Source organism: Malurus melanocephalus, unplaced genomic scaffold, assembly GCF_030028575.1.
Source record: "Malurus melanocephalus ecotype Western Australia unplaced genomic scaffold, MMel_1.1 scaffold_32, whole genome shotgun sequence".
Classification (NCBI taxonomy): Eukaryota; Metazoa; Chordata; class Aves; order Passeriformes; family Maluridae; genus Malurus; species Malurus melanocephalus.
This window is the reverse complement of record NW_026623264.1, coordinates 1,428,863-1,455,152: the sequence shown is the minus strand read 5'-3', so window position 1 is coordinate 1,455,152 and position 26,290 is coordinate 1,428,863. Positions and strand designations below refer to the sequence as shown.

The 26,290-nt window shown below is 37.5% G+C and overlaps 1 protein-coding gene across 3 annotated transcripts in view; it reads left to right on the top strand.

Moving 5' to 3' along the window:
* The window catches only part of NCOA2 (nuclear receptor coactivator 2), a 175,266-nt gene that overhangs the window by 31,184 nt on the left and 117,792 nt on the right, over window positions 1-26,290 (top strand). The window contains exon 1 of one of the 3 annotated variants that reach the window (XM_057363920.1): window positions 2,561-2,640. The exons of the other annotated variants lie outside the window; for them this stretch is intronic. The gene's annotated coding sequence lies outside the window, so the exon portion shown is untranslated. Of the gene's footprint in view, window positions 1-2,560; window positions 2,641-26,290 lie in introns of those variants that run through there. 3 annotated transcript variants of the gene reach the window in all.

The window sequence follows — 26,290 nt, the reverse complement described above, 5'->3', positions numbered from 1 at the left end:
TTTTTTTTTTTTTTTTTTTTTTTTTTTTTTCATTGTTGCTGTTTGACATTGAGACTGTGTTGAAAAGACATTGATTTGATTTTTTTGGGTATGCCTGGCATTTTCATCTCAATGGCCTGGCTCATGCTGGGTCTTATTCAACTTTGACAAACAAATATCCTAAAATTACTAGAAACTCCATTTTTTTGAAAGCAAATATTGAAATGACAGTTTTTTGCAAACCATGGTTTCTGAAGTCTTTAAGCATAGTACATTTTTTGTTTGTTAGATGTTTTCATTCTAGTATTTGTGTATTATGTACTTAACTGTTGGACAAAGAATTATTATCATCTGTACTAGAAAGTTACAGTTTTTTTCAAAATCTACGGAAATCACTACTGTACAAACAGCATCTCGAGAATAATAGAAAACCCTTGCAGAGTGTCATCAGCTTCTCTAGTAAACCTTTTAAGACAGAGGCTTTAATTCTGAATGGGGTCTTTTGAGAATGACCAAAATGCTTGGTTAAAAAAAGAAAAGAGAGAGTTTAAGGATGTCTGAATTACCTGCTCCTGATTTTCATCAAGCTTCTCAGCTTGTCTGGAATGTTCTCTCTTTTTCAGTTTTAATGGGTGCTGGCCACTTGGTCAATCTGCAGCTGGCAAGCATGTTGCAATTTGAAATCCCTAGGTATCCATGCTGAAAACAAAAAAAAAATTCAAATTGTAAAAGGCAAACATGTTTGATAACTTTGATTACAAAGTTACTTTGTTTGGGGTGTGTAGATTTAATCAGGATGGAGCTGGAAGTCTCTTAATTTCATCTAGCAAGCACCTTCAGTGACTAATTGTAGCTTGACTTCTGGAGTGGCKGTTTGGAGATCTAGGAATCAAACAGTTAATGAAAAGCAAGCTGATGAGAGGAGTGCTGCTGAAATCTGAGTAGTTCTGCAGTTTTCATTTAGAAAAATATTTAAAAAATTTAAATGAATCAGGATTTAAAAAAAAAATCATACTTCAGTTGTCCTTCAGATATTTTTCTTCCTTTATATTTCTCTGACATTAAATAAGCAGATATGCCAATGATTGTAATTAATCTTAGCAACTAAAAAAAAGCTTTTCAGAACATGCGGTACCTGAARGTTCCAGATTTTACTGATACAGCTATTCATGGAATGCCAGTGGTAAACAAAATGCAGAAGTAATTGCAGGTAAAGGAAAACAGAGTTCTTTGTCAGGAATACCACCTTCATTGTGCTTTTTTAACTGAACTGCGCACAGGGCTCTGGAGTCATGCTGTAGAACAGTAAGTGGTTTTATTCCACCAGCCTGACCAATATAATCAACATTTATGTGAACAAATTACAGCTAACTGCAACAGGATTATCTCTACTGCTTAACCTGTGATCTCTAGAAGCTCAGTGCACACATGTAGTCAAGAAATCAATGGCAGTACTGCAGCCAGYCTGGATATCTAAGGAGAGGTGTTGGTTGTCTGAACAGAGCTGGAAACATAGCTTTGTTCCAGGCAAGATGATTTGTGGGATTGCYGGAAGACATTGTTTGAATACCCCAGCTTATGTACTCTGGTCAGGTGAAGCAGGAATGATATTCTTCAGTAGCTGTGTGTTGGTTCTTACCCCCTTTCCATCCCCCTCCACAGTTTTTTCAGAAATACTGTCCAATTTTTCTGTGTTTTACAKGAGAAACCTAAGGGACTTCTTTTTGTTTGTACTTATATGTTCCTCACCTATGCACATTGTTATCAGTATGTACTTCATGAAAAAGGCACTTATAGGGATAAGCTAAAGTAAAAAGATATGCAGTAGTGTTGTTTTAGTAAAACATACTAAGATGGCAAAAGATGCAACAGTAAGAGGCATAGTTACAGGGTCAGAGTAGAGAGGTCTTGGCTCCCATTGCAGCTAGGCTGGCTGTGGCATAGCAAAATTACATACAGGAATGTAAGGAATTAAAAGTCGTAAGATTACTAGGAATTACAAGACTCAGCTGTGTCGAAGTATAGAAGAATACTTTAATGCTTTATTAAAATCAACAGTTAAACACAACTTGCAGAAAAAGATAAGACCCAGAAAAGTCGTAACTCCAGCCTAATAGTACAGATTTTTTGAGCAGCAGCATATTAGTAAAATGACTCTTGAATCTCTGCTCTTAATAAGAATTTGGTACTGGAGTTGTGCAGCGAAGAGAACTTCTTTTGAGACTTTTATTTACCAGCTAAATCTTGTGAAACTATTCATTATTTGCTACATGAATCAAAGGAAAACAAAAGGAAATGGAGAATTAGAACAAGCAGACTAAACTGAACATTTAATACTTGTATTAACTTGAGTTGAGCACAGGTTCTCTATGTATAGGACTGTGTGCTTACTAGTTGAGCTGTSTTGTTTGAAGCTCAGGTTAATAGCTTAAAAGTTGATTAACTTGTCATACCAGTCTCACCATACTTTTGTTTTTCCCAAGCTAGATGAAAGGTTTCTTTAAGTATGGTTACTGTAGTACTGCATTCCTGATGATGCTGGTAGCTAATGACACTCTTTGTTGTAGAAATCAGGAAATGTGGGTTGAGTTTCTGGGATCTATGTGGCTGGAGTATGAAAATACTCTGTTCTAAATGGCAAGGGCTTGCTGGAACAACTTGGTATGTATCATTGCTAATACMGGCTATGGGTCTGTAGGTTTTGCTTTTCAGATGAATTCACTTGCTTGCTGTAATTCACTTCCACCCATACCAAAATAACTGCTAAAACTAAAACTGTCTTTTTGCAGTGAGACCTCTCAGTATTTTGTAGTGTGCTTGGTATGGGCATCTTGCTTCTGTTGCCAATAGTGTYGTATGGCTTTTTTTTTGTTCTTCCCAAAGCCCAAACATAGGCTCTGGTTGTTTAAATGGGCTGACATTAAACACAAATTAATGTCTTTGCACTAATTAAAACAACCCATCTGTAGTGTGCAGCCTTGTATTTCCATTTGAATTTTTAATTTAAATATAAAGAAATTATTCATAAATGTTTACATAATAGAATGTTTGCATAAAGTGCATTTAATGTAATACCAAGCTCAAATGTGTGAGACTTTCTTGCCTGTTTGGCTTGTTTTTCTAAGTTCTCCATGGAGTGTGGGTGGGGCAGAATTGGAATTGGAGACTAGGAGAAGATTTATGAATTTGCAATTAATGTAACTGAAATATTAGAATCCTTGTGAGAAATTTCATTTTGACTGTGTTTATTGAAAAGYAAGATAACTTTACTGAAGTCATGTTGACATAACTTCCTAAATCAAATACGTGTGTAGTATGCTGGATGTTAATGAAAGATCCTAAGGTGACTTTGTTTCATGACTGAAGGAAAAGTTTTCTGTGAAATACAGCCCCTAGTATCTCTTCAAGCTTCTGCTTGGGTTGAGAACATCATTTAGTCTCCCTCTTAACCTCTGCTAAGTATCGCAACCCTTGAAATCTTTATATTATGTATAGACATGTTACATCTAGCTACATTAAGGACCAGCTCTGCAAATACGATGATAAGAATAAGAGGGATAGTTCATTTTTGTGGAGGCAAGTTTAATCTGATTTAGAATATGGTAGTTGTTTGCATGAGAGACATTGCAGTTTAATTCCTGGCTCCCCCATGTTCATTCTTAAGTAGTTGTTGTACACTTCCGTGTCCTTAGCCAGTCCTTGGTGCAAAAATGTAAATAGAAAGATCAAGCCCTATAGTTTTCAAGAATTCATGAAGTGATTGTTGTCTTTAAGGTGTAAGTACAGACAGTTCTGTAGTGTGTCTCTTGTGTGTGTTCCTCATTTCTTCACAAGAAAGTTGTGTAGTTTTAGTATGATGAAATTGAGAAAGCATGGTGATTTTAGTTTCCGTGAAGTCTGAAATAGAAAGAGAATGTGCCAATGAGTTAAGCAGTGACATTCCTTTCTAATGTGCTTATTCCTTCTGGCTTTCCAGGATGGAGATAGGGAATAATCCTGCAAAGAAGGGAGAAGAGATCAGAAATGTGGATTCGTTGCCCACTTTTGGAATAGGTGGCAAAGCTTTGTTTTCTGCTGGTTTGCTAGGCAACARTGAGGTTTGAGCAATAATACATATATTACAGTGGTTCTAAAATGATYGTTCAAATAAACTTGTAATATGAAAAAGGATCTAGAATTTGTTTGGTATTGCCCATATGCACTGCCTTCCCTGACCCCTGCCCCAGTTCTGCAGAATGATGGAAAAAAAACCCCTGCGTTTTATAGTTTTCCCAGTTACATTCTCTGCAGAGGGAGTGAAAGTCCCAGTATCCTCACTCAAATATTCTTCTTCTATAAATGTACAACAACATTTTGCATGTAATAGTAGTACTTTAAAGGGTTAAGTATAGCTATGTACTGTTACTTGTGGAGAAGGCTACAAATGTTGAAAGAGTGAATTCTTCACAGATAACTTATAAAAGAGGGTGAGTTAGAATATGAGTTGGATTTTTGGAARTATATTGGAAGAATAATATTCCAGTAACTGTCCTGTAAAATGGCATGATACCTATCCTTCTAGGCTGTATTTCTTTATTCAGGTTTTAAGTCTTTTAGTTATGTTTCGTAGGATCTTCAGAGAGTGCTCTCTAATATAGCTGAGATTCAGTAGAGTAATGCTTTCTTCATTTCACTGCCTTAAAAACTATTTTTTGCCTCTATTTTGAGTACTGTGTTGATTTCCCATCTGCTTGAAACAGTTGACTTGCAAAGGCTGCAAGCAAAGATTGGCCATAAAGATACGGAAAAATTAAAAATACAGCAGAATGCTTCTCTTGTTTTTAGTTGAATTAAAGCATTTTTTAGCTACAGCCACAGTTGCTGTATATTGAAGAGCAGGAGGCTATGAGGTTGGACTATTTCAGCTATAGTCAGAGATGGAAAATAATTACTGTTTTAGCATCTTGACTTTGTTTTTTTGGAGGCTGCTGGTGGTGTATTTGTTTGTTTTTTACTTTGTAGACCAATATATTAAAAACCAAACCAAAATACCAGTGCCCCAGTTGTCCCAACCTCAAAACTCTGATGGGCTTCAGATTATAACTTAAGAGTTAGAAATAGGTGCCTTCTGCTAGATAAATGAGATCAGCATATCTTTTCTAGAATTGTATTAAATTTGTGAAGGAAGGGTGAATATAGGGCCTTTTAAAGATCTGKTTTTCCACTTTCTTGCATTAATTTTTAATTTTGTTTTATTGTTTTTCTTCATGAATAAGAATCATGATGTTATAGCCAATGTTAGAACATCTGTCTGTTTTCAAATACTGTCAGATCTGGGCATTTGTCAGGTTGTAGCCAAGGTTTCATGACTTGACAAGGCAAGAAAGATTCAGTASTAAAAAAAAACTGAGTACATTGTCTTTTGGGAAAGCATTCARGTCTCTGATAAGACTGGAATTCTGCTGTTGGTTACATCATTCATGGGAGGCCACATGCAAACAACTGGTATCTGGCCTTAACTTGCATAAGAGAAGGCCAGTCTGTAGAAATACTTTTTGTTTTGTTTTGTTGTGGTACTGCTATGYCTTTTCTGTTTATTTTTTGTGCCTTATTGAAGTAAATTTGCAGGAGATTTTTTTTTTTATATATGCTGCATTTTCTAAAATGTAGTTGAGAGCTATCAGGACATTGTTTTCCAATGAAAATTATCCTCCTATAAAATCWGTAGTCTATTTGAACTGCTTGTTAGACGAAGAAAAAACCAGAAARCTATTAAAGCATGCATTTGTTAAACTTTGTGTAGTGTGGTCATTTCATTTAGTCTTGGATTTAAACTCTGAAAGGCAGTAGTGTGGGTTGAAGGAGACCAAAATCGACGGGTTTTTTTCAGAAGTTACAGGGAAATAATTGAATAATTGTTCAATAATTTAATTACAATTTTTGCATGACATTTTTAATATATAATCATGCTTTGGATTGTTTCACACTTGGAAAACTTTGCCCTTATAAAGGAGATGGATAGAAGATGAGCCTAAAATAGGAAGCATGGCACATACTTAGAATCTTTAGAGGGGTTTGAGTATTAGGATTGTTTCCAGCAAGATAGTTGTAGAAAAATTGTAGTATTTTAATCTGCTTGAAGTTTCAGGCAGYAAGATTTCCCACTTGTGTGACAACCTCAAATAACATTTCACAACTGCAAAAAGCTGGAGAACTTGCGCAAAAAATAATCGGGAATTACTCTATATAACTTTTTTTATTTTTAAAAAAGTAGAAATACTAAAGAATAAATTCTCCTTGTATTCATCTCTGAAGTAGTCTGTACACTGTGGGTACTCTTACATCCCGTTGTTCTGGGAGTTTTGCACCATACAGGTTCCTACTTGCATGGAACCCACTGTGCCCCTGTCCATAACCATTCACCCCCATGTTGCTGAAATGTCCAAGAAATAATGAGCTTCCCTTTCTTCTCGGTTAGAATGAGTCTGAAAAATCTTGCTTCATCTGGAGAAAGGGAACTCATGTTTGTACAGTGTGAGCAAGTTGTTGTTTGTCAATTAAACCTCAGTTTTCTGCATAATCTTACCCTGTTACTTGTACTGGTTTTTGCCATTATTTGTGGTAGCTGCACAGCACAGATGATCCCACAGTGAAAAGTTAATCCATTTYAGAATGAATGCAGGGTGTTGTGGGTGCAGTACGATCCACCAGCACTGCATTGGTGCTGGCTGCAGGGACCATACCTCCACTACAGGATTGTCATCATCAGTTCAGAACCAAAGTTACAGATAGTTACAGATAATAACTTGCTGAAGGTTTCATTGTAGAGATAATAYCACATTATCACAGAGATATTAAAGCTAAGACACTTATCGTTTAAGTGATGCTGTAAGATGGTAGCCTGTGTCCAATTAGAGGCAAAGCATGTATTGTTTACTGGCGTGTATTCACTTAGCCCAATGTGTCACCACTATTTTTTGTTTTAATAAACCTTTAATCTGTTCATATTATTGCACCTTATAGACATTAATGCTTACAGTCCTAATGGGATAAGCTAGAAGGTTATGCTAATAAATTCATCAACTCAATTTATGTTCGTGTTAGGTCCTGTCTAGTCCAGGTTTGAAAGGTGTGTTCCTGATGGATTTACCTAGCTCAGTCTAATTAACATTGCTGGTTGATGGAGTKAAAGTCTAAGGGGAAGCTTAAGCATTAACTTGTGAGGTTTAACACTTTTTGAAGAATAATTGCTTTGTTTTAAAGTTTTAGCAAGGGATTGTTAGGTCAAAACCGGTAGCAGACTCAATATAGCTCTTAATTTCCAGGTAAAGTAGTGCCTTGGCTATGTGCTTCAAGAATTTTGGGCTTTCTGTGRTTCAGTGCAGTTTCTCTTGTGTGTGTAGTACAACACAAATGAGAGAAAAGGTGCTATGCTTTCTGTATATATCAAAGGCTGGAAAAGACCTCTGAGATCATGGAGTCCAACCCTTGACTGATCACCACCTTGTCACTAAGTGCCATGCTAAGTAATTTCTTGAGCACCTCCAGGCATGGYGAYCCCACCRCCAATGTTTTAACAAGCCTTTCCACAAAGAAATTCTTCTTGATATCCAACATACCAAGATACCCTTCTCTTAGAAAGGATTTTGTGATAATTGAAAACTTAAAAGTTCAATGTTTAAACTTGTTTTTGCATTAAAAGCTATTATTGTGATTATGCTGTCTCCCTGTCTCAGGGTTTCATTGCTTGTTAGTTTTGAATTATTAGCCCTTTCCAGTATATAGTGACAAATGTCTCAAAGGGAGGAGGAATAAATATCTTAATAACAACAGAAAATAAAGGCAAGAAGAGAGGCATAATTAGTGGCTGAACTGAGGAAGAAAAGGTGTGAGACCCAAAGGAGCTGGCCCAAGTTAGGATGATTTAATCAATGTCTCAGGCATGGGTAGAACTTTACAAAGTCAACCAACCACGGGGGGCACAAATCTGTAGGAAAGTAAGCTTTGTTAGTCATAGCACTTGTTGAATGACTCTGTTGAGCAACCATGTATTGTTTCACTAATAGCTTTAGTTTAAGTAATCTGTGTTAAACCAGGTGGCCATGGTAGTAAGCAAYTCATTGTATGCATGTTAAATTAACTAATACTTTTAGTTTAGCTTTCAAAGGTGTGTTCAAGATACATTGCGTTGTCATAAGTAAAGTCAGAGTTTAGTCTGAGGTGATGGACTAGAGCTCATTAAGAAGAAAAGTTAATTCAGAACAAGCTTGCAAATTCATTTATTTGTTATTGTTATTTTGTGGATTCCTTAAAAGTCATTCTGAGGGATGGTTGCAACATCTCTTATTTGAGGGTAGTCCTTCATACAAGTAGTTTCAATTTTTTGCTAATTAAGTTTTTTAAATAACTTTGTGTCAAGGTGTCAAATCAGAGAGGTTTTCTTTCCATRTAYAGTGATGGAAAAAATTTTTAGATGCAGTTGTAGAGAAAAGATGTTTCAGTTCTCTGGCATTGCAGTTACAGATGGTATGTGAAGCTAAATCTCTCATATCTCTGTTGGTTTGCAGAGAGATTTGATGTCATCATTTTCTCTTTTTGGAACACATGGAAGAGTTTTCTTTGAGTCTTTATACCAATTAGGTAATTGATTATATCTTACCACGCTTTGCTGTGTATGAAAATCAACTTGTGTATGTGCATAAGGGTTGCATAATGGAGTCAGCAGGCTTGTCACTTTTCTGATGTATGTAAAAGTGCTTAGCAAAGGGCATTTTTTAATGAGGAGATTGTTTGCTTTTTCCCATAAGACTTCTGCTTCATATTTGTAATGTTATCTGTTTGTTTAGATAATTGAAAAGTGGAATTTTCTTTGCCTGCAAATGTGTTGTTTTTCCTATTAAATCAGAAACTCKTTTATTGTGTGATGGGATGAAGCATTTTTGGCAAATCTCAGAATTATCTGATGTCTTTTTCTGCCATTGTCACTACCTTGGAAAGATTTTAATTMAAAGTGTTTCTCGTGTCGGTCAGAAATGCAAAAGTGATAAACCAATGTTTATTGCTTTGAGCTACAATTTTTTGGGGGTCACAACAGCACCACAGGCATGGGGCAGAGTGGCTGGAAAGCTGCCCAGTGGAAGAGGACCTGGGGGTGCTGGTGACAGTGGCTGAACATGAGCCAGCTGTGCCCAGGTGGCCAAGAAGGCCAATGGCATCCTGGCCTGGATCAACAACAGTGTGGCCAGCAGGACCAGGGCAGTGATTGTCCCCCTGTACTCGGCACCTCACATTCAAGGTGAGGCAGTGCCTTGAATCCTGTGCTCAGTTTTGGGCTCTTCAGTACAAGAAAGACATTGAGGGGCTGGAGTGAGTCCAGAGAAGGGCAGTGAAGCTGGTGAAGGGGCTGGAGCACAAATATTACCARAAGCAGCTGAGGGAGCTGGAGTTTTATAGCCTGGAGAAAAGGAGTCTCACACTCTCTACAACTACCTGAGAGTGTAGTAAGATGGGGGAAGTCTTTTTTTCCCAGGTAACAAGGGAGGTTTAGTTTCATTATTAGGAAAAATTTCATCACGGAAAGGGTGGTCAGGCATTTGAACCGGCTGCACAGGGGAAGTAAGTGGTGGAATTACTGTCCCTGGAAGTGTTCAGAAAACATGTGGCTGTGGTGCCTGGGGACATGGTTTAGTGGTGAAAATACTGCAGTGTTGGGTTAACACTTGGACCGGATGATCTTCCAGGTCTTTTCCAACTGCAGTGATTCTATGATTCTGTAATTTTATGATTTTGTTGAAGTTTTMATGAAATTTTAAATGTATAAAGCATCTTAGAACTACTATAATAAAATACCATCTTCAAATTGGTCTTTWACTACTTTGAGGTCAAAGCTTTATTTTTTGTTATTTCTTATCTTTGATTAACTAATGAAAAGGGTCAAGTATGGCTCCTGTTGTTTATTTATCTGTGGATTAAGATTATTGCATTGTATTATAAAGCCTTGCTGCTTTATTCACTTTATTAATAAGGAAAACAAAGTTGATATTTTGATTTTTTTGAGGTGATGTGGGTCAGAGACAGATTATGATACTAATTTAATAATGCCCTTTTAATGAATGGCAAATCTTGGCAGATGAGAAATAATGATGGGAAAGACTTAGGTGGGTAAAATAAACTGGGGTCAGTAAGCAAAGATGCAGGGTGCAAACCATTCTAATACAAAGAACCTTCCTTCCTAAGTGATATCATCAGCAAACCAAGCCAGCCACTTTTTAAATGTAATTGTGATCATGTTCTGCTATGAATGTTGACATAATTTAGRGATTGAATGTATCTTTGGAAACAAAGCAATTTTGGAGGACTTCAGCAGTGTTGGCCTTTAATTTGAGCAAAGGGATGCAGTTGTCGTGTCATGTGTGCTGGTATGCAGATGGTAATTCTGTAGCTGTGCTAATTTGAGTACAGCTGTGATTAACTTTTGCTGCAAAACACTTGTAGTCCCCAGTTTATGCCACTTTCTGCTTCTCATTTGAAGCAGATTCCTTTTTCTTTGTGGTTGGAATCTTCCTGTTTCCATTCTGCTCACTTTCCATCCCAATGAAATGAAGATGGTGGTGAAGGAAGTGAACTTCCCTGAAAGGCAGCTAGATGAAAATGAGCCAAGAATCAAGTAAAGGAATCTCTTGGGAAATCATTGTTGAGTTTTTAGACTGCTGTTTCCAGCATATTGACATCTGATCAAGGTTCTAATATTTAGCAAAGAAAAAAAAGTATGTATACACTGATTAGGTTTTTTAGAAAAGAATTCGCTTTGTTAGGAAAGTGAACAATATATATAAAACCCCACTTCACATGCACACATATGATAGGAAAACTGAAACAGACTGAACCCTATTGAGGACATCTGACTTCGTTAGAAATGGTGTCATTAATTAGCTGTGATTTTTCAGACAACCCTGTGGGAAATAATTCTAAATGTTTATGACAGAGTGTAAGATGAAGATCTGCTCAAAGTCACTGTAGATGAGAGTGGTTGACCCTCCCAAGAGATGAAGAAGCAGAGAGAGGGAGGATATCATGGGAGATTACAAGGGGAGGAATATATACTAAGTTTCCCTCTGGCAGTACCATTACTTTGGGCATTCTAAATATGGAGATGGCAACGCCCTTATGGAAGATGTTGTGCACCCTACTTTCGAAAAAAAGGCATTGCATCCCATTGTTCGAAATAAAAGGATGCTTGAACACACAACCAAAAAAATGTACTTCAAGTTTGAAGGCATGATCAAGTCTTAGCTAGTTAGGGGTGGACAAAAAAGTACCTCTCTAAAGCTAGGTGCACATAAATTTGTGTACATTAGTGTGTTTTACACTACAGAAAATGTGAAATACACAAATGATAAGATACATGATTTGAAAAAGAATTGCTTTAAAAAACTCTCAATGAGAAACTGACACCGCAGATTAAAACTGATGGAAAACTATGAATATTATGAAGAGTATTAAGGCACTTGGGAATGATGAGAGACAAATCAAAGCAAGGCAGGGCAGGGAGAGAAGCTGGATCTAAATCAGAAGCTTGTGATAGTAGAAAGTAAGACAAGAAAAAGCAAAACAAGCCAAGGAGAAAACTCTAGTTTTGCAATTAAYGACACAGAAAATGAAAATGCATTTCTCTTGTATTTTCATTTAAAAAAAAAAAACAAAACAAAAAAACCTCACTCTATTGTGAGCTCAAGTTGATGATGAAACACTTGCCTTTCCTGTTCTGGCACAGCAGGATATGAAACAGCAAAGTAGATCAGCATACTGGKTTAGTTTGTCAACTTCTGTCCATAACTGCATGGGTTTATCTGCAGAGTTATCTGTTCTGATAATGTAGATTTTTATTGAGTAGCCCTGCACTCATGCCTAAACTTGTCACGTGTGGAAAATGTAGATATACCAAGAAAAAGTTTAATAATGTTTTAGGCAGGATGTTTCTGGTTCTAGTCTTAGCAGGCTGACTCCAGCTTTAGATAAAATCTTGTAAAGGCTGACCAAGGTCTTGATTAACCAGGAATTTAAACACAGCACTATAATTAAAACTAACCAATATAGTTTATTTAATAAGATCATATCTGTTTTTTGGRGGGAGGAACAATTAGTAGTTTTCATGTTACATGCTAAGATACAATATGTTCCCGAAACAGAGCTCAAATAAACTTCGATGAAGTGTACAGGTTGCTGTCCAGTTTGTCCTCCCCAGCAGTAGCTGTGCAAGGGCAGTACAATGTTCCCTTATTAATTTTTTAAAATATTTTTTGTTTGTTGTTTTGATCCAGAGCATTGTAAAAAAACTGCAGAAAACTAAAGTAGAAACAGACCTGGGACCAAGGAGTAGAAATCAGGACTTTCTGCTTCTAAAACAAGGTCTCCAACTCTAGCTTAAAAAAAAAAAAAAAAAAAAAAAAAAAGTTCTTGCCCATGTTTCTTCCAGTCGTTCTGCTCCATACTCAGAGAGCAGTAGATCACAATAGATCTTCTCCTTTGCTAATCTGTTCTCTGTAGTGGGATCGGGTGCACTTAAATAGTGTGACTGTCCTTCGAAGGGAACCCAAAAGGAAAGGTGTAAAATGTTATCATGTGAAACCCTGAGATCCCCTGCATGATAATAATAATAATATGACTTCTTGAATTGTTTTTTTTTTTTTTTTTTAGTTCACAGACATCTTCATTTTGGGCTGTGTAATTTAAACATTGCATTTGTATTCAGAGATGCTAGTAGTTAATGAATGAGCAGTACATCAACAAATATGATGCCAAAAAAGCAGAGTTGCATTAGCAGTATATTTTTAATGTATTTCACGTTTAGTTCAGAAATTCTTTGTCAAATGACCTTTTTTCCTCCAAAATAACTGCTTTATTCTTTCACACTTAATTTGGTTAAACTACAATATTGGCTCCCCTATTCCCCCATCTGAAAGTCTGATTGATTAATATTTCAGTAACATTTGGCTGTAGTCTTTTATATATATATAAAACATAGAAAGCTGTTCCTATATAAAATACATAAATATGTAGAAACATGCATATATATAAAATAAAATTTAATGCATAAAAAATTGTGGCTTGTAAAGCTCACAACCCACATAAAAGGGGCAAAAAGTTGGAGAAGGTAATATTTAAAGCTAAACTGTTAGTATTATGCTGACAGATCTCAGTATGAATATGAAATCTGATTTGCAGTTGCTTCCTTCTTCACCAGGTTTTTGTGGTAGGTGTCTGCCTAAAGCTGAATTGGGCAAGGATTGAAGTCCAAAAATAGTCTTCTGACCAAGGCAGCTGGAAAGAACTGAATCCTGTTCTGGGCTCTRCCACCAGCTTCCCAAGTGATGCTTGCATGTTGTTCAGCTTTTTTGGAGGTCGGCACCAASTATTCATCTTGATTGCATGTGCTCAGCTTTGGTCTGATTTGCAAAAATGCTGAGTGCTCAGTCTTCTCAAGGAGAAACTGTACTTTGAGTCAGGAGATTACGTGGTTTGAATATTTAAATGAATGTATTTCCTAAGTACTGTGGAAAATAAGGGCCTAAGTTTCCATAATAATCACCTCTGTTTAGATGCTGCCTGTTGCTCATGTTGAAAGCATAATGCTGATCCTATACACAAATGATAGTGTAAGTGAAGCAGGTCAGTTTACTTGTGAACTTCATAGAAAGTTACTTTATGAAAATAATACTCGACAGGGAACATTTCTGAATACTGCACCAAGTGGTGCGTGCAGTCATGCAATGGGCAGTGGAAGTAAGACAAAACACTGAATACAGTGAATACTGTGGGSAAGTGCAGAGGGCAGCACAGTTGGAATTTGTGTGGTTAGATGCATTATAATTCATCCATGTGAGGAAACTGATTTCCTCAGGCAAGCTCAGTTTGGTCCTAACTCAAGAGCTTGATTTTCTGCTCCTGTACTGTAGTTTGGGGGTTTTTGGGGTAYGCTAATGTGGAAACCAAGTGAGCGAGATCAGAACCCTTATTGTTGTGTGAAACCTGGTTTTGATGGGGTGATTTCTTGAGGGTTTTTCTGTGCTTTGTCTTGTTTTATAACTTAACTCTGCTGAATGCTGAAAAGGTTTATATGGATGGAAAGGCAGCAGTGCCTCTTTGAGATACAAAGGTAATAGCGGAAAGAAGTAGCCCAAGGATCCCTTACTTCCACTCGGTGTCTGCAGATGGTTTTCATGGCTTTAGTCTCCTGCAGACACTCAGCTGCACTCATGCCAAATTAACTATTATCTGGTAACTGRTTATAAATACCAAGGAATAAAACCTGAAGAAAGCTAATTTATGTTTGCAGCTCCACATCTTCCCTTGTAAATACTATGTGTCTCATTTCATTCCCCTGTCAGTCTCAGTTCATTGCCTTTAGCCTTTCCTCAGCTTTGAGGGGAGGGAGCACAAAATGCATTGCCTTAGATCATAGGAGTGATTTAGGTTGGGAAAAACCTCGCAGAGGGTTGAGTCCAACCATTAGCCTAAACACTGGTTAGAATGAAAAGGTTTTGGATGTGATTAGGACCTGTAGGGATATTACAAATACAAGTAAGTACACAACTTGGTGATACTCAAATGGGTATGTAGTAAAGAGGTTTATTCTRTCTCTCTTATGGTTAGTGCACACATGGTACATGTGGTGTGAGTGCTCATGCTCTTTTTGGGGGCTTGTTTTTTTTTTTTGTGTACTTTGAGAGAAATCCTAGAAGCTCATAAAAGAAATTCCTTCTTTGTAATGAAATGAACCTTTAAAAATGGCTACTGTAGAAAAGATTCATACAGCATCACAGAGTTTTTGATTTAAAGCTGATTTAGCTCTTCCTTCCCTCTCTAATATACAACCACAAACTTCATTAGCTGCAGTAATTGTGCAAAACCAGAAGTAAGTTATCAGATCATCTCAAGTATATGGTGTGTGTGTAACAGAAGGGAAGCCAGTCTAGAACAGATAGTGCAGAATTTTTTAGTGTTTTGCCATGTGAAGAGAAGCTTCGTCATTCCAGAAATGCAGATGTACACATAGTAAATGAAAATGTATTGAATATACAAATACTAAAATGAGTAAACCTGTATTAACCAGTATCACTGGGGTTAGGGTTGGGTCTTTCTGGTGTTTTTCTTCTGTTGGTGGTTTAGGGGAAGAGGGAGTTGGCTTGAGGGGTTTTTTTGAGTTTATTACTTAAGAAAAGGTGTAGCTGTCTGTTTTTTCCAGTCTGAGACATGGGGTGAGTGTACTTTCCTTGAAATAAAAAAAAAACAACGTCTTCTAATGGTACAAAAGTCAAAACTTAGAAAACTCAGGGAAGATGAGGGAGTAAGCAATTAAATAGGCCTGAAAGGTRGTGTGCACACCAGGAAAAAGTCCCATTCTTTCAATGGCTATTAATTACTGACATATATGGAGATAAGGTAATGTAATTTTAATATTTAAATTTTGCTCAGAAGGACTTCAGTAATGGATAATTAACCAGAACTGTGGCAGAACTATGCAAATTTTTGCAGGCGTTATTGCTAGTGACAGGTAAAACGATTTCAAGTAAACAGAAGGGGACAGTTGATTTGAGGTTGATTGATAAAGAGATATTTCTCTCTGTGTACTGAAAGCATGTTTTCAAGCAGTTGCTTGCTTTGTAATTTTAGGTATTGTTACGGAATTTGGTTCTAAATATATTAACGAGTACTGCTGGAAAAATACGGTTGTTAGATTTCCAGCAGTCAAACAGTACCAGTATTTCCAAAATATGCCATTAGCTGTAATTGTTTTTGTTCTGGGTCTCAGCCTTTTTTCTTGATAATGCTTATTGCTTGTGACCATGAGTATCCCACTGCATCTTTGGAGATGATTTACATAGATCAAGATGTGTTTGTGTCTGTATTTTAAAGCAGAAGTAGATAAAGAGTGTCTTTTTGGCCTAGTCCAGATGCTTCTTGGGAAAACTGTGTGTCAAACCTCCTGATCTAATGTATTGCTATTGGTCATTAACTGAGCTCTGTACAGCCACATTCTCCTATTATGCACTTACTTCATTGCCTYTCCTACTTCAGCTCTTCTAGCTCTGAGTGATTTTAGCACATCTCTGAGTAAGAGCTCAAACCCAAATTGCCACTTTTCTGAGTGAGAGATTCTGAGCAAGTTTGGGTTTTTTTCTCCCCTCTTATGATACGTTTTAAAGACTGGTTTTAGAAAATCCATGCTGCTTCATCTCAGTCAGAATATAACCTTTTTTTGGTCCACGTCCATTGCCAACTTTAAAATTAAAATGAAAGTGAACATTTCTAGTAAGTTTAAATATTTTGTGGTTTTTTTAAATGTTGTATTTAAATATATATATATAATGACTGTTTAGTTTTGCCTCCCCTTTTTTCCTATTCCAAGGAAGCTCATATGGTCAGGTATTTAAAAATAACTCTGGAAAAAGCTCCCAGAGTCATGTTTACTCACATAAAGCCCCAGCTGAGATGGGCCTAATGTTAAGCCGTGGAAAGTGTTGAGTTGCTGCTTCTGCCTCTCCAGGGCCAGGCAGGCAGGGCTGTGTTGATGATGCTCCGTTCTCATGCCCATCCTGAAGTTTTCTGTGAGGGACACACTTACTTGACTTTCTTATCTTGTTTGTAACTCTGTAGCTTTGAAATAAGCTGTCTTTCCAGCTGGTCCTTAGCTCTGCAGCAATTGCCTTCCCTGTAGCATCACCCATAACCTTCCCTGCCAGATCCCTGACTGCTCCTTTCCTAAAAAAGAAAGAATCTTAAGGCTTCTAACACACATGGACTATATTGCTGACACATTTGATACTTGGAATACTTAAGTCAGTGCTTTAAAGATGATGCTGGTGTACTTTCTCATCTTCAGGGCAGTGGCTCCTGCAGTTGCTTCTAATTGTTTTGGAGCAGGGGTGAGTGAAAACCATTGCAGGAAACCTTGTAGGGCAATATTTGGAGGTACTTAAGCAGGACTCTCTTTTGGGTTTAGTTGTAGTTTAGTTGGGTTTAGTTGGTAGGCTTGTATTTGCATACAGATTTCCTTTGTTTTCCATGAATCTGTTCTGACTAATCCTTTGGCCTGTATTTCATTAGAAGTGTTGACTGCAGAATGATGGTTTTGGTAGTAGATGAAACAAAACTTTTCCTTTTTTCCTTTGCATGTGCATGTACAAAATAAAAAGTACAGGATGACCTTTTTTTATTTGATAATTGAGAAAGTGCTTGAATTTGTTAGGAAAGCCATAGTATTAAGAATACTAGTCACTGGTCTTTTTAAAATTATTGCTGGTATGGTGTATCAGATCTCGCTCCCACTTATCCTCTTATTCACTCCTCTTCCCATCCCCCATGCTCCCTCCCTATTTTTAGAGGCAACACAAAGCTGTTTTGCTTCAAGCAAGGGACAAAGATTAGGATAGAGTTTTAATGTTTTGCAGCAGATGTCTAAAATGTTAGATGAGCCATGTTTGAGCATCGTGCTCCTAAAACAGTGCTAAATTGTTTCTGTGTTGTGTTCATGAATGCTGCATTTGTTTACTTCTAAAATTTTTACTCCTTGTCCTAAAACTACCAGCAAATTATGGCTGAAGTTTGAATTGTGGCAAACCTGTGTGTGAGGAGCACAGATTGCCTTCTTTGTATGAGAAATGGTGCTGTGTAACATTCCCTGTGCTCTTGTGAAGATGAAACTTAAGTTGAGAGTCTCTGTGATCTGCAGACTRCATACTGAAGAGAGGAGTATTAAAGAAGGCTGTTTATGTGGTGGTGATAAAAATCACACGTACTTTCCGGTGACCTAAAGACCCTAAAGATTTTATTAAACTTTGAAGAAAATCACGTGCATGTGTGCGTGTTTATCTGTCTCRATAAATACGTGTAGTGCACATGGAAAGGTGTTGTTAAGACTACCAATGTTTACATATGTGTCAGATGCAGGATTGCAAAATGAGTATGGAATGAGGACACTGGACTTCTAGCATATGTGAAGCATGCTGCATGTTTCACAAGAATTCCTTGTTTTAATGGTAAAATGATTATTTACAGTGCTTAATAATGTGGGAGACATTTGTTTGCTAGTTTGCAGTTCTTTTTACCTTAGAGAATGTGGTAGAAGCCATTGCCAAAAARAAATGGGACAATTCAAACAAATGCTGTCAGTATAGAAAGATACAGAGGAATCTTAGCATAGCCAAGAACATTTCAGTTGAATTAAATGATTAATTAGTTATTCCAGTTTCACAGTCTGAGATTAAAAAGTGTTACAGGTTATTCATAAATTTCTGCAATAAAAGAAAAGGTAAGAATGTGATGTTGGCTGTTTTTACTGAAAATGGAAGTTTAATATTTTTCCCTGGCTATTATATATATTATATATTATAGTGTTCACCTGATTATTATATATTATAGTGTTCACCTGATTTGATGTGGCAAGTAGTTTTTAACGGGGTGGCACATTTTATTCAGTTTATCAAAGTCATCTAGCCACTCTTGTAGTTAAAAGCAAGTCAATCATTCCACCCTCCTAAGTTTTCTTCTATCTTGAAAACCTTATCCTCCTAAAAAAAAAAAGTTTGTTTTACTRTCTGGGTTTGCCATCAGACCTTTCAGCTTAAGGCCTTGCCCTGTCTGTCCCCATGACAAAATCTGGATACTCTGCAATCCCTAGTGAGGTGATGAAACTGTCACTTGAGCATAGATGCATGCAGTGGGGCATGGAGCAATGTGCTATTAAAATTTACATAGTTATATAGCTTGCTGATCCGCCATTGTGTTGTGAGACCTCATTTTATATCTTTATGCAAAACTCATCTAGAAGAAAAGAAAAAAAAAAAGCGAATCTAAAAAGAATTTAATTTGGCACTGCCATTAGGTTTTTTTCCCCCTTTCTGTGTTGAACTGTCAGTTCAGGTTTTTGCTCCCTTTTATAAAGGGTTGCACTAACACTCGCTGGAAGACACCAAAGTTGCATCTTTTGTGAAGCTGATACTGAGAACAGGTCATAAAGAATTATGGAATCTACACATGGCTGAATGGATCTGGGCTTTTACAAAGCAGGTTTGACACCCAGCCAGTTTTGGTCTCTGCAGACCTAATAAATGAAAGAGATTTTTCCACTGCCCTGTCACAGAAAACAAAAACGCAGCTTATTGAATTGGCTGTTCACTGCCAGTTTAGGAAAAAAATTGTCATTTTCTTGCCCTGTATAATAAAAGCAATACTAATTAGTAGAAAGCACCTAACCAATCTTATATGCTTTTTATCTAGTATTTAAAGCTTTTAAAAATTCTCTTTTTTATACATATGATYGTGATAAGAACAACTGAGAATTTAAAATATTGTTAAACTTAAGCAATCAAGTTGCATATTTTCATCTGCCTCTTTAAGCAGAGACGAGTTGTTACAAGAGCCCCTTTCAGAGTTGCACTGTTGGTTTGCAAGCTCTTTCTGACATCTATTAAAGCAAAATAGTCTGTTTCTTCTTTTTAAATTCAAAATAAACCTCTAATTGGTTTATGGGGCCTTGCACTGATGTTGATGGCATTTCTGTCCGTCTGGGATGCAGAAGGAAGACATGAGGGAAAGAGGGAGCCCCTTGCATCTGGTTAGCAGGCYCAGCTCTATAATTACCTGGAGATGAAAGAACCATTTGATGGTGGCCGTTAACACCTTCCAGTGTAATATCCCCAGCTCCCTCCCTTCCCATCCTCCTAGTTCAGCTCCAAAAGTTGGCACTCGAAAAGACCTTCCTCTTGAAGATAGATGGGAATGAGGATTTGGGTTGTATGGGAAGTGGGGTGAAAAGGAGGTAGAAGAAATGTGAGGCAGGAAGCCCTGGTGTTACCAAAGGATGATTTACAAAACATTTTGCAGTCTGTTGACAGAAATGGGAATCTGACTGTMCTGCTGCCATGCAAGAGGAGAAATAGAGTTAGGCATGCCAGCTGGCCACTTTTGAAAGAAAAAGAATAAATTGCAAGGAAGGTGGTTGGTTTGCATGCTCAGATGCCGTGCACATGCACAGTGGTAGCAGCCACCAATGTGATGCAAGAGCTGGGAGTCTGCAGGGCCGTGGACAGGCGTGGGCACCGGTCTTTCCACATATCCCSTGCTGGAGTGGCTACTCAGAAAACTGGAAAAATCAGTTGTCTCGTTTGCAGTCATTAAGATAGCAGTAAAACTGGCCTGCCTGGTTAGAAACCAGTTCAGATAGCAATCGTATTAATGGCCCTTAGCTTCCCAAAAAGGGGCTGGAGGGAGGAGTAATGCTCATGTGACCCAAGGAGTRGATGAGGTGGGTCAATAGTCTGTGAAATAGAGGAGGACAGAAATGTGGCATGGGGGTGTTCAGGGTGTTCTGAAGAGGTGCAATGAGCGTGACCTATTGTTGTAGGAAAGTGTGAAGCTCTCTTTACCTTCTTTAATTTATGTGTAGTCAGAATTTCTTTGCACCCTACCTTGCAGGAAAGCATTACTTTAACTTGGTGAAAGCTGGAGAATGTGGTTGCACTGAGCTGTAGGTATAACAGCTTTTCCACTGGATCCCACTTGCACTTAAAGAACACTTAAAGCAGTTAAAATATTCTTTCTCTTTTGAGAGATGCAACTTACTCCATTTATGTTCAGCAGGAACAAAAGCAGTTTCCTTATTTCTGCAGAAAAATCCCAGAACCAAAGAAGAAAATGAATCACCAAATTTAGTCGTAGCATTAGAACTGGTTTTTAATTTTTGGAAGAATTGAGTAGTATTTTTGGGGCAGTCTTTCTAGAAATTAGAAATTATATATATGTTATATATGTTTTATATTTTTATGKATAATGCATGTATATATAAATACATATGCATAGTATTATTCGTAGTGAATTGAGTAGATTTCTCTCATTTGAAACTTGTTTTTAAAAGCTGCCCATTCTTGTGTGACTCAGAAATTTATGGGGTTAATATATAATGATTCTCTGTAGCTGTTACTGGAGGTCAGTATTAAAAACATTTCACAATTGGGGAGATTGTGATAGAGAAGCTGTTCATTCCTATCGGTTTCATGGTGGGGTTGATGGTGACTTGGCTTGAAGGAGGAAAAAACCCCATGCTTGGCAAGAAATAAAAAAAAATGAAATAAAAAATTTAGGCAGCCCAATTTGAACCAAAATATTGTAATTAGTGTTGATTTTTGTTCCCTCTTCACTGAAAAACTTATAAAAACTTCTGTAACTGCTGCACCATCCAGTTTGAAGTGTTAAGTGTGAGGTGTCCCTGGTATCTAGTCACCCTGGTGAAGAGAAGTTCCACTGAAGCCATAGATTGGGAGTGGGGCAGATTAATATATGGAGGGCTTTCTTCAGTTCTTTTACAAGGACCTGGGGCAGGCAAGCTTTATTGCTAAGTACTTCCCTGAGTTTTTGAGGATGTTTTCCCATTATTAATTTTTTCTCACTGGCTCATGCTATAACTTTGTGAAGTGTAGGCATTTATAATGCTGGTCTAWGATCTAGTTTTGCTGGATTAGCTATAGAGCACTTACTGAGGCAATTAGCCATGCATTACAGCCTGGAGAACTGCTATTTGGAATATTCAGAGATTCTTCAGCCTCCRTTGGAAAGAGGAGATGGCAACGATCATCAGGTGCAGAGGGGCTAGTCTAGTTTAAACAAATGTACTCACCTGGCAATGAACATGCCTGATTCCTAGCCTTTGGGCTAGCAAGAGTTAATCTATTTAGGCACAAGGGAAAAGTGAATGAGAAGGTTTAGCATGGCAGGATAAATTGAGCAGCATAGGATGAATGCAAGGGAAGGAGCACAGGAGCTTCATAATAGTTAGGTGTTAGGTTGGCTCAGTACTYTGGTGTAAGAGCACATTTTGAATATTTCTTTCCAGAATAGTGTGATGGTGTTTGGGGTGTTTTCTGTGAGAAGAGCAATTTGTGGGTTCAAACAAGAGATCTCAAAAAGGAGATGATTAAGTTTTATAAATGTAGCCCAGGCAGTAGAGGAGAAATCAGCATATTAAATCAGAGCTGTCAAACACTGAGGCACCAAGCTCACATATCCTCACTCAGTATCCGTTAGAAAATATTCTCTRCTCCTTCTCACCATGGATTTGAGCCTCAAACCCAACAATTTCTGGAGCTAAGCACACTGTTARAAGAACAAGGTATTGTAAAAGAGGACATTTTATTCAAAGAATTCCCCAAGTTAGGCACAAAAAGAGTTTAATGTTCATTATTGTGTTAAGGAACCTGCGCATAACATGTATTTTTATATGCTTAGGAGCAATAATATCTCTCAGTTCTCCTGTTTTTTATTCTATACTCTGTGGAGAACTTCCTTCTGTCTCTGAAAAATATATTAATTATGTGGTTTTGAATTTCTGAAAATTACCTTGGTGAAAACTAAAGCATAGTTTTAAAATAGCCATAAAGCCCTGTAGCAAAAAATKAGGGTTTGCTCACAAAAATAAATGGTTACAGTGTATTTCTGCTCCAAGCCACAGTAATGAGAGGGAGATAACTTTAAAAGGTTTGCTTCAGTACAGTACAAAAGCCAAGTATGTGCCAGGAGTCATCTTCACTTTGAGATAAGTCATCAGAGCCACCTCAGTGGCCAGAGAATAGTGCAGGTGTATCTGTATTTATTCTGAGGACTTTTTGCTTTCTTTCTATGCAAGATATCCTTGTACCTGTGCCATTACTCAGTTTTGCTTTTGTATCTCTGATTTACGTTAAAAATAAGCTAAATAAAGTGTATAACTTCCAATATTCACAAGTCTGACACTCAGGTGTATTGTTTTGAAAACAACAGACTATGTATATTTGTTTTAGTAGATAGCATATGGATTACATATTACTATGCATCTCTTTACTATTTGCTCTGTAGCTCTTTTGGTGGTGGTGTTCATACACTAAGGAAGACAAATTCTCTTGTAGAATACATGAAGTGAGGTGAGCTTAAATGTTGGTCTAAAAGAAGTGCTTATGACATCACCAAGCTTTAGTCAGCCAGAACAGTGCTGGAGGTGCTGGAAATTGCTGTTTCCCAAGAAAAAGTCTGTGGGGGGACAKGAACTGATGTCCACAAAGCTATGATGCGTTGACTCTCTTTGCACCTGGTATTTGCATCAATACTTGGTAAAGAATGGAAAAGTCATTTGACCTTAAAGTATTTGACTGAAACTGAATTACCTTGAACTCACAATGGTGCTGGTGCTGGGGTTAACAGGGGAGGGTTGGTGTTGTGGGTGCTTATTGTTCTTGCCTTAGTTTTCAGGTGTTTAAATCCCAGTGGGAGAATTGAACCCACTCAAGCTGCCACCTTTCCCCTGCTCCCTTCTGGTAGTAGAGGAACACTAGGAGAGATTGTAAGATGGAATCAAAAGTCACTGAAAAATGGCAATAACCACAACAGTGTTAATAAAGWGTGTACTAAAGAGTTTTACCCACAAAAGGCTATTTAGCACTGGACAAAGAAARACACTTCCTGAAGATGACACCCGGTGTGGTTTCCCAGACAAAGGTGGAAGGATGACTGGCCTCACGCTGAGCCGTGTGGTATGTGGAAAACAAAGGCACTGTATCAAGGTTGCTCCTGGCCTAACTTCCCCCCTCAGCTGGAAAACAGTGCAAAAACAAGACAAAACCTGGTGGGATGTGACARGGCCATGAAAGAGGTTAAGAGAACCTTCCTCTGGGGCTGACTGTGGGAGTGGGACTGGAGCACTTGGTGGTTCTGGATGCAGGCTCCGGCTGTGGCTGCTGCAGCCACCAGGGCTGYGGCTTGGGCTCCACACAGCTCCAGTGGGCTCCATTTTCTTTTTCTCAGAGGGGTGTCTCAGGCTCACTGGTGCTGTCTTTCAGCACCAGACCAGAAATGCTGTGGTTGGGAGGAATGGGGAGAGAGCTGCCAGTGGCAGAGAGRGACAAGGTCTGCTGAGCTGGCCCTGAAAGCTGTGTGTGCCCTCCCTGGAGCCTGGCAAAGGATGGCTTCTGCTTCCAGCCTCAGCTTCCTCCTGTGGAACCATGTCCCTGCTCTGATGTGGGTGGTGTTGAGTTAAACTGGGCTGGAACCTCCAGCCCTTTTCCCTATAACCATGGCACCGAGGCAAGGCCTTTCTTTCATATGACAGAGGTACAAGACTAAGGATGAAGTGCCACAGCAGTCGGAAGCTGTAGGTGCTATTGTCAGTATCGGTAACTTTTTTTTTTTTTTCCCCTAATGATATGCCCCAACTCAATAAAATCAGTGGAATGCAGGTAGAAGTTTAGTATTCCATTTTAATCTATTTTTCAATGTGAAGGCAAGCTGTGAGCAGCTGTGTGCAGTGTATTGTGGAGCAGTAACCTTAATGTTCGGAGTCTCTTGATTTGCATAAGAACCATAATGTTTTATATTGAACTCGTTGTGCCATGCTATTTGAACAGATTGAAATGAAAGAGTAAACTACACTACAGGTTGATTAATGCGTGAAGTAGTTTTTTGGTTGATCTAGTATATAGGATTTTATAGTTACATAAGATTGTAGAATTCTTTGAGATATTTCTTGAAATCAAAAGAGAATCATGATTTGGGGATTTTTGATGATTGAAAGTTCTAGTATTGTAGGAAATTATGTTCCTTATGATGATTTAAAGAACAGSTTTCCTAAATAGACTTAATAACAGAATTTACTTTACTCATATTCAGAAGAATTCCTCACCAAATRATGCTGGTTGTGTTGATTATAGCAAGCATGCTGTTTGCATTGTAGTGGGGCTTTCAGGATAATTGTATTAACAATAAAAAGCTGTTGAAGGTTTTCAGGGAATAATTTGTATTTAAAAATGCTGGAAACTGCTTATAAAATAAAGAAGAAGGGAATCTTACCTTACCCGCAATGAATTTATAGTYTTGTATGAGTCTTTGCTGTTAGGCAAGGTATTTGATACACACTTCAGCCAGCTGTCTTAAGTCCTTGCAGCAATACAGTGTTCTAAAGAAGCTTAGTCTTTAGATGTTTAGTTCACTGCACTGAGCCTCACCTTTTTCTTGACGTATATAACCAAGTGTTTATATATTCACAAATCTTCTATAAATACATGCAGTCCTAGAGCCTTTCCAAGCATATCCATTATCAGTGGTTTATGATTTGTTTTACATTAAAKCTTTCCTACTTGATGTAGTGTTTTAGCCCATAAATATTGATTTTGATGACAAAATAATTAGATTAGCTTATGTTAAACAAACACATAACTTTTTTTGAGGTCTGCTGGATTTCGGATGAGTTTTTAGGAGCACAATATAATGGTCTGTATGAACAAAATCCATTGCAGTTGCTTACAGTTGAGAGGCAGCTACCAGTGGCTGATACTTCTGATCACTTGGGCAATGCTCTATGAATTGAGATAATTTCCTTTTTCTTCATTGAGAAAAGTCCTTTGCTGACAGCAAATATGTTATACTCTGCCAGATGAAATAGTGCATGAAATTCTGCTCCCATTTTTTAAGCGAGAAGTTTTGTGTAGTTTCCATGATTGTACATTGAAGTAGTGAAGTTTCATTCAACCTAATTTTATTTTTCATCTGAACTGTAACTAGTGATCAGATAATTATTCTGTCTTTAAAAAAACCACATATATATCTTATATAGATGCTTGATAACCAGTTTCATTGCTGAATTCAGTTCAAAATATAATGAAGTTATTTATTAGTTATTTTGGAAAATGSAAATAAGCTTTTAATGTTTATTTTGTTTTGCACACTGAAGTTGAAGCATCTCAGTTTATTTTCATAAAAATTAACATAATATTTCTAGGAGTGTGCATGGGAGCTCCATACTTCTTTTGCCATACATGTTAAGAATTAGGTGCATCAAATGTCCTAGACCAGCTATGATCTCACAGGAATGGCTAGTCATTCCTTAGAAATAATTGTTTCTTATTGAAAAAAAAAAATGTCATAATGCATTTAATTCATGTCATAATTTGCATCTGTCTGTGAACATGTGAATGTTTTTATCTTTTCCTGGTGTCCTCTTCTGGACCTTACTTGTACAGAATATTTACAAGAGCCATCAGGAAATTGTTGCTCTCTTTGCTATTAAGAGCTCAGTATAAAAATCTGTAAATTGGACTTTGCTCTGAAAGAATGTTATCTGTTTTGAGAGGTTTTCTTTTTTCTGTATTATTTGCCAGCRTGCTGCATATGTTTTTCATGCTGAGATAAATAACTGCTAAATAGAGAAAAGGAAAGAAGTCGTTTCCTGGAATTTYATTTAAGAAGGCTGTTTCCACAGGGGCAGGTGATCACAAGCAATGGTACTGTGTGAAATTATCCTTCCCCTTTGTAA